This window comes from Aplidium turbinatum, chromosome 1 (assembly GCF_918807975.1).
Source record: "Aplidium turbinatum chromosome 1, kaAplTurb1.1, whole genome shotgun sequence".
Classification (NCBI taxonomy): domain Eukaryota; kingdom Metazoa; phylum Chordata; class Ascidiacea; order Aplousobranchia; family Polyclinidae; genus Aplidium; species Aplidium turbinatum.
Genome location: NC_137472.1, coordinates 33,447,670 through 33,457,515, shown reverse-complemented (window position 1 = coordinate 33,457,515; position 9,846 = coordinate 33,447,670).

Below are 9,846 nucleotides of genomic sequence, written 5' to 3'. Positions count from 1 at the left end.
GGGGGAATTTTGCAATTTTTAGGGGGGAATTTGGTTTTAAGATTGTAAACCTTTTTAAGCCTTATGAGTTGGCCTACACCAGAGCGTTAAAGAGGAAATTATATTATTTGATTAACTCCCGATTATTTAAGCAACTGTGCACTGACATGGATGCAGAACATGACGTAGGCCTACTGTAGGCCTACTTCTTTTTCATTCAAATAATCTATGGCTTTCAAGAGGAAACGTAACCAAGCGAGTGTTTGAGCTCAGAGACGAGCTTGAATTATTTTTTGACCTTTAAATAAAATTGGAATTTGTTGCATTGCTGAATGATGACAGGTGGATTAGATTCCTTGGTTATATGGTTGATTTGTTTGGTCCATTGAATAAACTAAATCTCAAAATACAAGGGAAAAACACCAATACACGGCATATATCCAATCGCCATCTCCGTTCAAAGCAGATTGCGCATCAACATGGGTTATCTGCAGTGCTGTGTTTGTCAAAAAAGCACAGGGTATACTGTCAGATTTGCCAAAATAATACCCAACTTGCAAAATAAGCTACCGTACTAATCTTTAGCCTATTCTACCATAACATGAATTATCAACATCAAAATTGGAGGAGAGGTACCAAATTGTTTATTTTTCTATAGATATATATATTCCAAACAGCCTGCCGAGAGGAATCTACATCTTTATCCTCTTTACAAATTTGGGATCTCGTATCCTTAGCTGATCGGTGGTTTAGCAGCCAGGATCTTAGGCCTACATATTTTTTTTGCGGAAAATTGAAGCTCAGGTGAACCATTGCAATATTAATAAACAGCTCGCATTATCAATGAGCAAAGATGCTCTTAAACCTGTGATAATATTGATCATTAATTTGAAACCACGTTCACATTCTGCTGTCGTACAAGGCAAAGTTGAAATAGCTGTCAAGAGAGACTTCAAATTATTGGGTACAATTTCAACTTTTTCACTAAAATCTCTTAATCTTTGGATTGACTGTAGGCTACTTCATCAATGTCAAAGCGTTTACAAATTCTTCTCACCTCTGCTTCTCCATGATGCAAATTTCCTTCTAGGCTACTATATCATTTTTTCAGGTTGCAAGTTAGCAATATCAACCATAGCAGCTGCTGACCATTGTCAGTGTCGGCAATAGTGCAAAGTCTCATTTGCATTCTGCTAACAATGCTCTGAATGAATTGATTCGCGTTAATTGGCACCATTTTAGAATTCTGTATCAGAGAAATATCTGTGAACATTAAATTATCCTTCGTTGCTAAAGCCAACAGTGTCTTTTCTCCCGGATTTGCCTTGAAACTCTAAATAATTCGTATTGTCCTTTTTATTAAAGTTCGGTTCTAGGTAAAGTTGTAGGCTACTTCGACAATGAAGTTCAATGGATAACATGGATAATTCTTGCCAAACGTCATAGGCCTACATTAAGAATCAGTAAGGGTAGCATAGGCACTCTCTTTGGAAAACCAGAGGGTATACTATTAGTTGCTCGAAAAAGCAGAGAGTATGCCGCCGTGTACCCTCGAATACAGCACTGGTTATCTGTATCTATGAGCCATTGACATATTGTCATTGATACAATGCGAATTTACAAGCTGTAGGCTTACTGCTTCCATGCTGGCTCAAGCCAGGTTGAAGGAGAGTGATTGATTTATGTCACTGTTATTAGGAGATTGTCTTAAGGTACTAGAAAGGCTCTGCTGTCCTGGTCGAGAGGGATTACGTTTTGTTTGGCCTTTACCTTTCGACCAGCCTGGCTTGGGTAGCCCTTCAACAAGCAGATGACAGTAGGCTACCGCTCAACATTTAAAGATGCTTTGGAAGCTTTCACCAGCAAGCCTGATAATTGAAAGAGAAAAGTTAGAATGAACAATTGAACATGTTACCATGTTTAAAGAATTATCATCAGTGCTGGTTGCTGACGGCAAAGAACAAGTTCTTCCAGAGTCGAAAAAAAATGATTTTGCAACATCTCACAGCATAAGAACTAGAATTCATTCGATATTTTCCTGAAGTTTATGACGATGAGCTTGATTTGATACGAAATTCATTCACATTGTTGATGGAAAACCTTCCCGATAAATTGCAGGATGAATTTTTAGAACTCAAAACGGATTCTTGCTCAAGAGAATTATTCAGAAAAAAATCAATCACTGGATTTGGCCATTAATGTGTAATTCTTATCCCAAAGTGGCAGAGAAAGCTATTCGAAGTATCCTCCCGTTTGCTTTCACTTAGGCTATCTATGCGAATCAGATTTTTCAGCTCTTGGAAATGAAAACAAAACAGAGAAACAGATTAGACGTGGAGAATGATATTCGTTGTGCTCTTTCCAATACTCTTCCACCACATTCATGAGTTGTCGAAACAAAAAATCACAAGCTTCACACAGACTGTTAATTCATTGACTCTTATATTTTGAGTGTATTCTTTGAATAAAATACATTTCAGCACCGTTCTTCATTAATTAAATTATTTCAGTATGGAAAGGAATATTAGGCGTAGGCCCACATGCTTATTACTAACAAAAGTTTATTTTATTTTCTAAGACTTAGATTAAAATATTAATTTAAACGAGTTTTTGACAAACTAAATTTATAGGAGGGGATTTAGATTTGAATATCGACTAAAAGGGTCTACCGGATGAAAAAGGTTGGGAACCACTGCTATATGGCATTTAACAAAACAAAACTTGGCGTTGCCAGGTATCCAGAGGTGGGCAGTAACGCGTTACTTAATGGTGAAAAAAAAGTTCGTTGATTGCTTTGTGCACATGGTCATTGGTAGCCTACAATATGACATGTTTTTGTGTTTTGTCTCATTTGTGATAGATTATTCATAGCTTGAATTGCCCCATTTTTAAAAATGTTGAAGTGTCCACGGACGATATAGGAGAATAGCCTACATGCAGGAACAAGCAGAAAAAAAATCAAGTTTTATCTAAGCCAAGACGAATGCTCGTTGGGAGTTATTTTGGTTCAAAAATTTTGTTGATCACACTCTTGTTAAAATAGTACTTAGAACACGACCTTTTGTGACTAAAATTTTTATGAAGTGATCCAATACATTCTAAAAAACTGTTTTGAAGAATTTGGTAACCAAGTTTCTGAGGCACGGCGGGGAAGTGATGCTGATCCAGATAAGGCAATTATTGGAGACACATTCAAATTTTGGGACGACGTTTATGTTGTATTTGTTGATCGTGTAGGCTATGTATTGAAATAAAACATCTGATGCAATGGTTGTGACAGCAATCCACGTGGTGGGATTCTTAAGCTTTGCTTAATAAGACAACTGCCGGAAATCTGCTTTTGCCAGTCAGGGCAATGCTAGAGAACTGCTTTTCTCATAAAATAAACTAAGAAGACAACTGCCAGGGCATTAGTAGGATTTTCGCTCTGCTTTTGGCTCTGCCAGGACAGTGCCACTGCTTTTCTCATCACATAAACAAACAAGAAACAATTATAATTTCATATAAACAAGCAAAAAATTGTTCTTAGCTTTTAGCTCCTCGGACTCAGGTTTTGACTCAGCCAGAGCAGTACCAAAGGCAGCAGTAGCAGCAGCAGTTGGCAGCAGTGGCCGAGTGGTTAGCGCGTTGGGCTCGCTGTCGAGAGCATGCATGTTCGACTCCAGCCACCCGCACTTGCTGTTGTTTCTCTAGGCAAGAAACTTTACGATAATTGCCTCTATCCAGTGATCGATTTCGAGTAATGGGTAGTACCAAATTTAAGTCATAAGTAGAGTAGACAACCGGAAACAGACATTGCAGTCGGCTGCAGCGTGGGTCAGGTGTAGGCTACGTCGGAAGGCGTACACCGATGCATAGCGCTCAAGTCCGCTTTCCCGCAATGCAGGACAAAGATAATAAAAACAAACAAACAAAGCACTACCGGGACGCGAAATTTTTTTCCCACGAGATTTCTGTCTCATTGATTCTAGTCACTCTAAAAGTAGGATTTTCCGAAAATGTTTTAAGAGATTGGTTGATTCAGATTGCGAAATAACTATGTGCCAATGATATTCTGCAATGATAATAAAATATAAGCTTTCCCTAACCTTAATTTTTTTGAAAAGCTCTTGTGCACCGCAAAAATTAATTTAAAGAAAACTTCGACGGGCGTCGAACCCTCATTCTCACGATCACTAGGCAGAGGATGAAACCACTGAACCAACCGTGCCAAAGACAAATTGTTGCATTCACACAATTTTAATACAAACTTTTACCAAAATATGTAAATGAGACAGAAATCTCGTGGGGAAAAAATTTCGCTACCGGGACACTGTCGGGCACTGTTATTTGGGCTTGAAAGGATCATTCTACACTATTGACTTGGCCACACTATCATCAGGTTTTCAGCAGAATTTCCAGTTTGTGATTTTACTGGATTGTATTGATCTTTCAAATTCACCCCAGTTGTATCGTCCATGAGCTATCCGATAGGAGGTGGAAAATAAGTAAAGTGGAAAGAAGAATTTGACTTTCTTATTTCTCAGAAGAATCTCATTGCAAGAGATTTTTTGTTCATGTTGGTCAAATATTGTGTATCTTCTTTTCATTTAAGGTTTTCAGATAAAGGTAAATGTGTTTATAGGAGGTGTTTTTTCCAATCGTGTTTCAAGCCTATCAGTTTGCAAAAGGACTTCAAGATGTTCGCAGAAATTTTATTTGGATTTGGGGCACGCGGAACGCTGTTGGAAAACAAAAGAGGATTGATGTGTCTCATTTTGTTACTCAATTTGAACATGGTCCATTCCTACTAAGTTTCGGTAGCGTCTTCTATGAAATGTAAATGACGAATTCTGTCAATGCGGCTTGTTTGGAATTTAGATTGGATGTGCACCCTATTGATGCTTCCATCTTTAGCAGGAGGAAGTGTTTTGCTTTTCTGGAGTTGTTCGAATGGTGAGGGATACCAAAGAAAGTTGAAGAGGATTTTGTTGGGGTCTTTGAGGTATTGTTGGGTTGTAATTAGCACTCTACTCATATGCAAAAAGACAGGGACCAAGAGAGTGTTGATGATGAAGATTTTTCCATGAAGGACAGTCTTCGTGGTTTGTGGATGTTGGCAATCGTCTGGGTTTTTCTGATGGCCGTCTTCCAGTTCATTTTATTTAGTTCTGTTTTGGTTGTTCCTAGCCAAATGGCCAGGATCTTGATGTTGTCCAAGATTGCAGCATCTTGAAAGAGCTGATAACTTGGTGGGCCAGGTCAGGTCTGGAGGCCAGAACTTAGGTATTTTCCTGGTTTTCCTTTATGGCCGGACATGGTCTGGTAGTTATTTGTAGGTTTCTTTCAGAGATGGAATGCCCCTTGTTATGAATGTTGAGTCGTCCGCATATTGTTGTACCTTGATTGTAAGCTTGGAAAATCAAAATTCGTTGATAATTTGTTTTTTTTTCTATGTGACGGGTATAAGCACATCAGCACAGATTATGAAAAAAACATACTGAGTGGACATCCTGGTCGCATGCCCTTTTTGACGTTTATTTGTTTGGTTAAGGCTTCATTTATTTCTATCTTGCTTTTTGCTTTGTTGTAAACCAAAGACAGGGTAGTTCATCATTATTAGTTTCTCGCCGAGTTTTTTCAGGTTTCCATTCCGAGAAAAGAGTGAATAACACTATCGAAGGCTTTTTTGAAGTCAGTTATCATGATATACATTATGCATATACACGTCCCTGTAGTGTGTTTTAGATGCTTCCAGACCTGCTTGTATGTTCATTGTGACTTGCTCTATTTTGCAGTTTGGCAATCTACATTTCTGATTTGGACAAATTAGGTTTGTGATCATAAGCGTAAGTCTGTTGGCGAGGATTTTACTCAAAATCTTGTAGTTTGTGTTGAGGAGAGAGATCGGCCTCTAGTTTTTGAGCTTTTCTGTTTCACCTTTTTTTTAAAGATTAGCTTTAGGATAGCCTACTTTTGCTTCTTGCATGGAGGAAGTCATTTTTTCTCAAATAACAATTTGTAAGCATTTTCAAAATGTCGTATTTCAATAACTGCTAGCACTTTAATAAATGAATGTACCGAGACCATGGAATCCTGGTGCGAAATCTTTGTTCAGAGAGTCGATTGCAATTTTTACTTTTTTTAGAGTTATAAGCTGCTTTGCATGTTCAGCTGTGTCTTTATCAATTTTGGCCTCTCCAGAATGTTCAGGTATCTCTTCTGTTCTTGAGAGTTGATATGGTCTTCTACACCCCGTAAGGGGTGTAGAAGATCATATCAACTTATCTTCTACACCCCGTAAAGGGTGTAGAAGATAATAAAAGGTGTGTACTTTGTTGAGTAAGAGGAAGATGTGATTTGAGTGAGCGTCCAGAGTGTGAAGCATGTTTTTTGCCTGATTGTAATCTTCTCGTCGCTTGAGCGCGACATCAGTTCGACTGATTAATTTTTCAACACTTGTTTGCCTTGATCCCACCATATAAGCAAGTAAGCATTTCTGGTGGTTTCATTTGTGGTACGCAAGTATTCCAGTTTTCTCAGAAAGTTTCAAGATCTGTTATGATGTTTAGCCCTCTGTCTACCGTGGGGTCCAATGGACCCCAAAACAAATTTCGCTCTGCGATTTCTCAGGAAATATAGCAGATGCGATATTGATATACCTTGACTTTTCACAGCTTTGCTTGATCTTCAAGACAATTTAATAATTATTTATCTCAAACAAAGGTTAGTAGCATAGAAAAAAATAATAGCATCTTGTACCGTGGGGTCCAATGGACCCCAAGCCTGTTGCATTTGAAGTAATCTTGTATTACAACAGCACTAAAAGGGGAGTCGACTCTATTGACACAATGGTTAGGAAATACACTTTCAAAAGAATGACGAGAAGATTGCCGATAGTTCTATTTTACAATATGATCGATGTCACTGCTGTCAATGCTTTTGTGATATGGCATCAATTGCAAGGCGAAAATAGCAGCACAACATTCAGCATGAAAGAGAAGAAAATTTTAGATCCAACTAGGAAAAGGTCTTGCTGGATTACCAGCTTCGACTGGTAATCCAACAAGACATCTAAATCCGTAACAAAATAAAAGAAACAGCTGTTAAGTGTTGAAGATAAGGAGCCAAAATCAAAAAAGGCTAGATGCTATCTTTGCGAAAGACACAAACACCAAAAATGCAGACAATTCTGTACTATTTGCAAACTCAACGTTTGCCAAGAACAATCGCAAATCATTTGATCATAATGAATGCGATAACATATACACTCACAATATTTCTTGAGAACTAATATGTAGGCCTAATATGCTAATTCTCTCAGTAGTTTCACCATTGCTCAAGAATAGACCAATTCCGTAACAATTAGATTTGTGCATGGGCTACTGTATGAATCGTTTGTTAAATTTAGAGTATTTTTCGTTTTTCTACAGTGTTTATAAGCTATGAGTTTTATAGTCTGTTACGTCCTTTCCCATTGAGTTTTAATTTCATTATCTGAGCTGATTTTTTTTTTGTCCAAAACAAGTCCTTTGAAGTTTGGGGTCCAATGGACCCCAACGGTAAAACTTGTATATTTTTTTTTTGGTAGACAGAGGGTTAAATATTCTAATATGCTGTTATTGATTTTGTATGAATATTCACTCCATGTAATATGTTATTGGTATTGGAAGTGAATTATCGGCATATTTAGGCCACTACTTTTTACTAAAAAATATTAGAGTTTGATTGTTTAGGTCAATCTTTGCTGAAAGAGTGAATGTGAATTTTTTCCCTGCATTGAATTTTTTTAGACGAACGTAAATTTTTCTTGTTCTATTTTTAAGAGCCATCACTAAACATAGGGACCCAGAAGTGAATTTCGGTAGGGGGGTGCTCATATGGCCCTGCCTGCAGGCAACCAACCTGCTGAGCTTCGCCGAAAGGGAGCGATTATACACCTGGGTTGCCAGGCAGAAAATATTGACCACTTGCTCAATGCAAAACTCAGCGGCCCAAATCAGGAATCTGTCTGGCGATTGAAGTCGACACACCTCTTTGCACCAGCTGCCCTTAAATTATTACGACTATTAAGTGATCATACCACCAGTGCAGCACATTACATGGAAGACACTTGAAATACAGCACGGTGTGTCACAGATACCAAACTCCATTGTTTTATGCCTCATCCGGTGACGCAACCCCCTTGGTATGGAAATGCCTAGGCCGACTTGGGTCGAGCTGGGAATTGAGCAAGAGTCGGCCGCTTCCATTCCAACATGCACAAGTGGGGTTTGGCTCCCTCATCGGCCTACGAATGCGGGAGAGTAACAAGAGAGTAACAAACTGCTGACCATGGCGTTCTTGAATATCATATTTAAAAAGCGCCAAATGAATTGCATGACATTGCAGAACTGGACGAACCTACACTCACGTGGCTTTCTTTTACCTGCCCTGAAATTTAAACAATTCTGTTTTACACAAAAGAAGAACATGTGGACGTGGTACTAGTGTTTTGATTAGCTAACGTCATGAACTGCTTTTTTTATTGCCAAAGAGTCCATTAGCCCCTGTTCTTTTAAGGTGTAAGGACTTAGATGCGTCCAAATATCCATGGGTGACTGATAGGTGCGCTAGGCCACTGCAAAGGTGTTTAAAAAATTTAAAGAAATTAAAAAACGTTGCAGGCTACATCATCAAGTTTTTCGTAGCCTTTAAAGCTAGATCTAAGTGAAAAAACCTTGGCAGCATTTCCGATAAGGTACTTTTTGAAAAGTTTGCTTAGGTAAATTTATCATTTTTTTGGGAATGTCCCTCATGACTTCATTGTGGTTGTCATCGGTAACAAATGAAAAAAATAAAACTATTTTTATATCTCAAAAGGACTCTTACTGCTACAAAAGATTTCTTTCATTTCACAAAGTTCATTCAAATCCGTTGTTTCAAAGCTTTTAAAACTTCCATAGGTTAGTCTGATAAATTATACTCATTTTGCAATCCAATTAAAATTTGTTTTGAGAACAATATTTGCTTAGTTTTCTGATAATTAAGTTATAATCCAAGAAATTTGAGTACATTTGTCACAACTTTAAGTAATTTGCTAGGTCTTTGCTTTTGCAAGCAATTTAACGAAACAAGTTATAAAAACTTATTTTCATACCACCAGTGAAGAGGTAATTGAAAACTACTGAACGCAGTTACGATTTGGTAATGATTAACCATGACTCGACCATCAGTACTCTCTTATAGGCTATAATGCCATTTCCAAATATTGCAACAGTGAAACTCACACAAATCACAACATTTTTTGTGGGGATTAACCAGGTACTGTAGGCTAATTTTTACTCTTTATAGGCAGTATATACAATACATATAGGCTACAGGTAAATAAAATAACTTGAAATAAAAGAAGAAAAAAATTTTTTTCTCGATGATGAATTACAGTAGGCTACTAACAGGATTGCTTTTACGCCATTTAAAAAAAATGCATTTGCGTGCTGCAGACTGCAGTGTAGATGTTGATCCTGATTAATAGTCTACTGCAGATTTTTGTTGATGTCTTTGTAGCAGAAGCAGATTTTGTACCAAAAAACGATTGGTCTCAAATTTGAACAAATTTGTTTTTATGGGCATGAAATTGCGGAGCAGAGGACAATTTTACTCGAGTTTCATTTCGTCAGGTAACAAGTCGCCAGCAATGTTCCCCTTCATTGAAATCCTAAAACAAAGCAAACTATAAATGATGAGGTCTATTTTAGGAAAAAATGTTTCGTGAAAACTGTCAAAGTGAAAACTGAGCAGAATGTTTTATTCCTTCCCGGAAAATATAAACGCTTAAAAAGTTTTAAATCAAGTATTAACTTATATGAACACATTTATCTAAACGTTACTCATTTTATGTAGGTTATG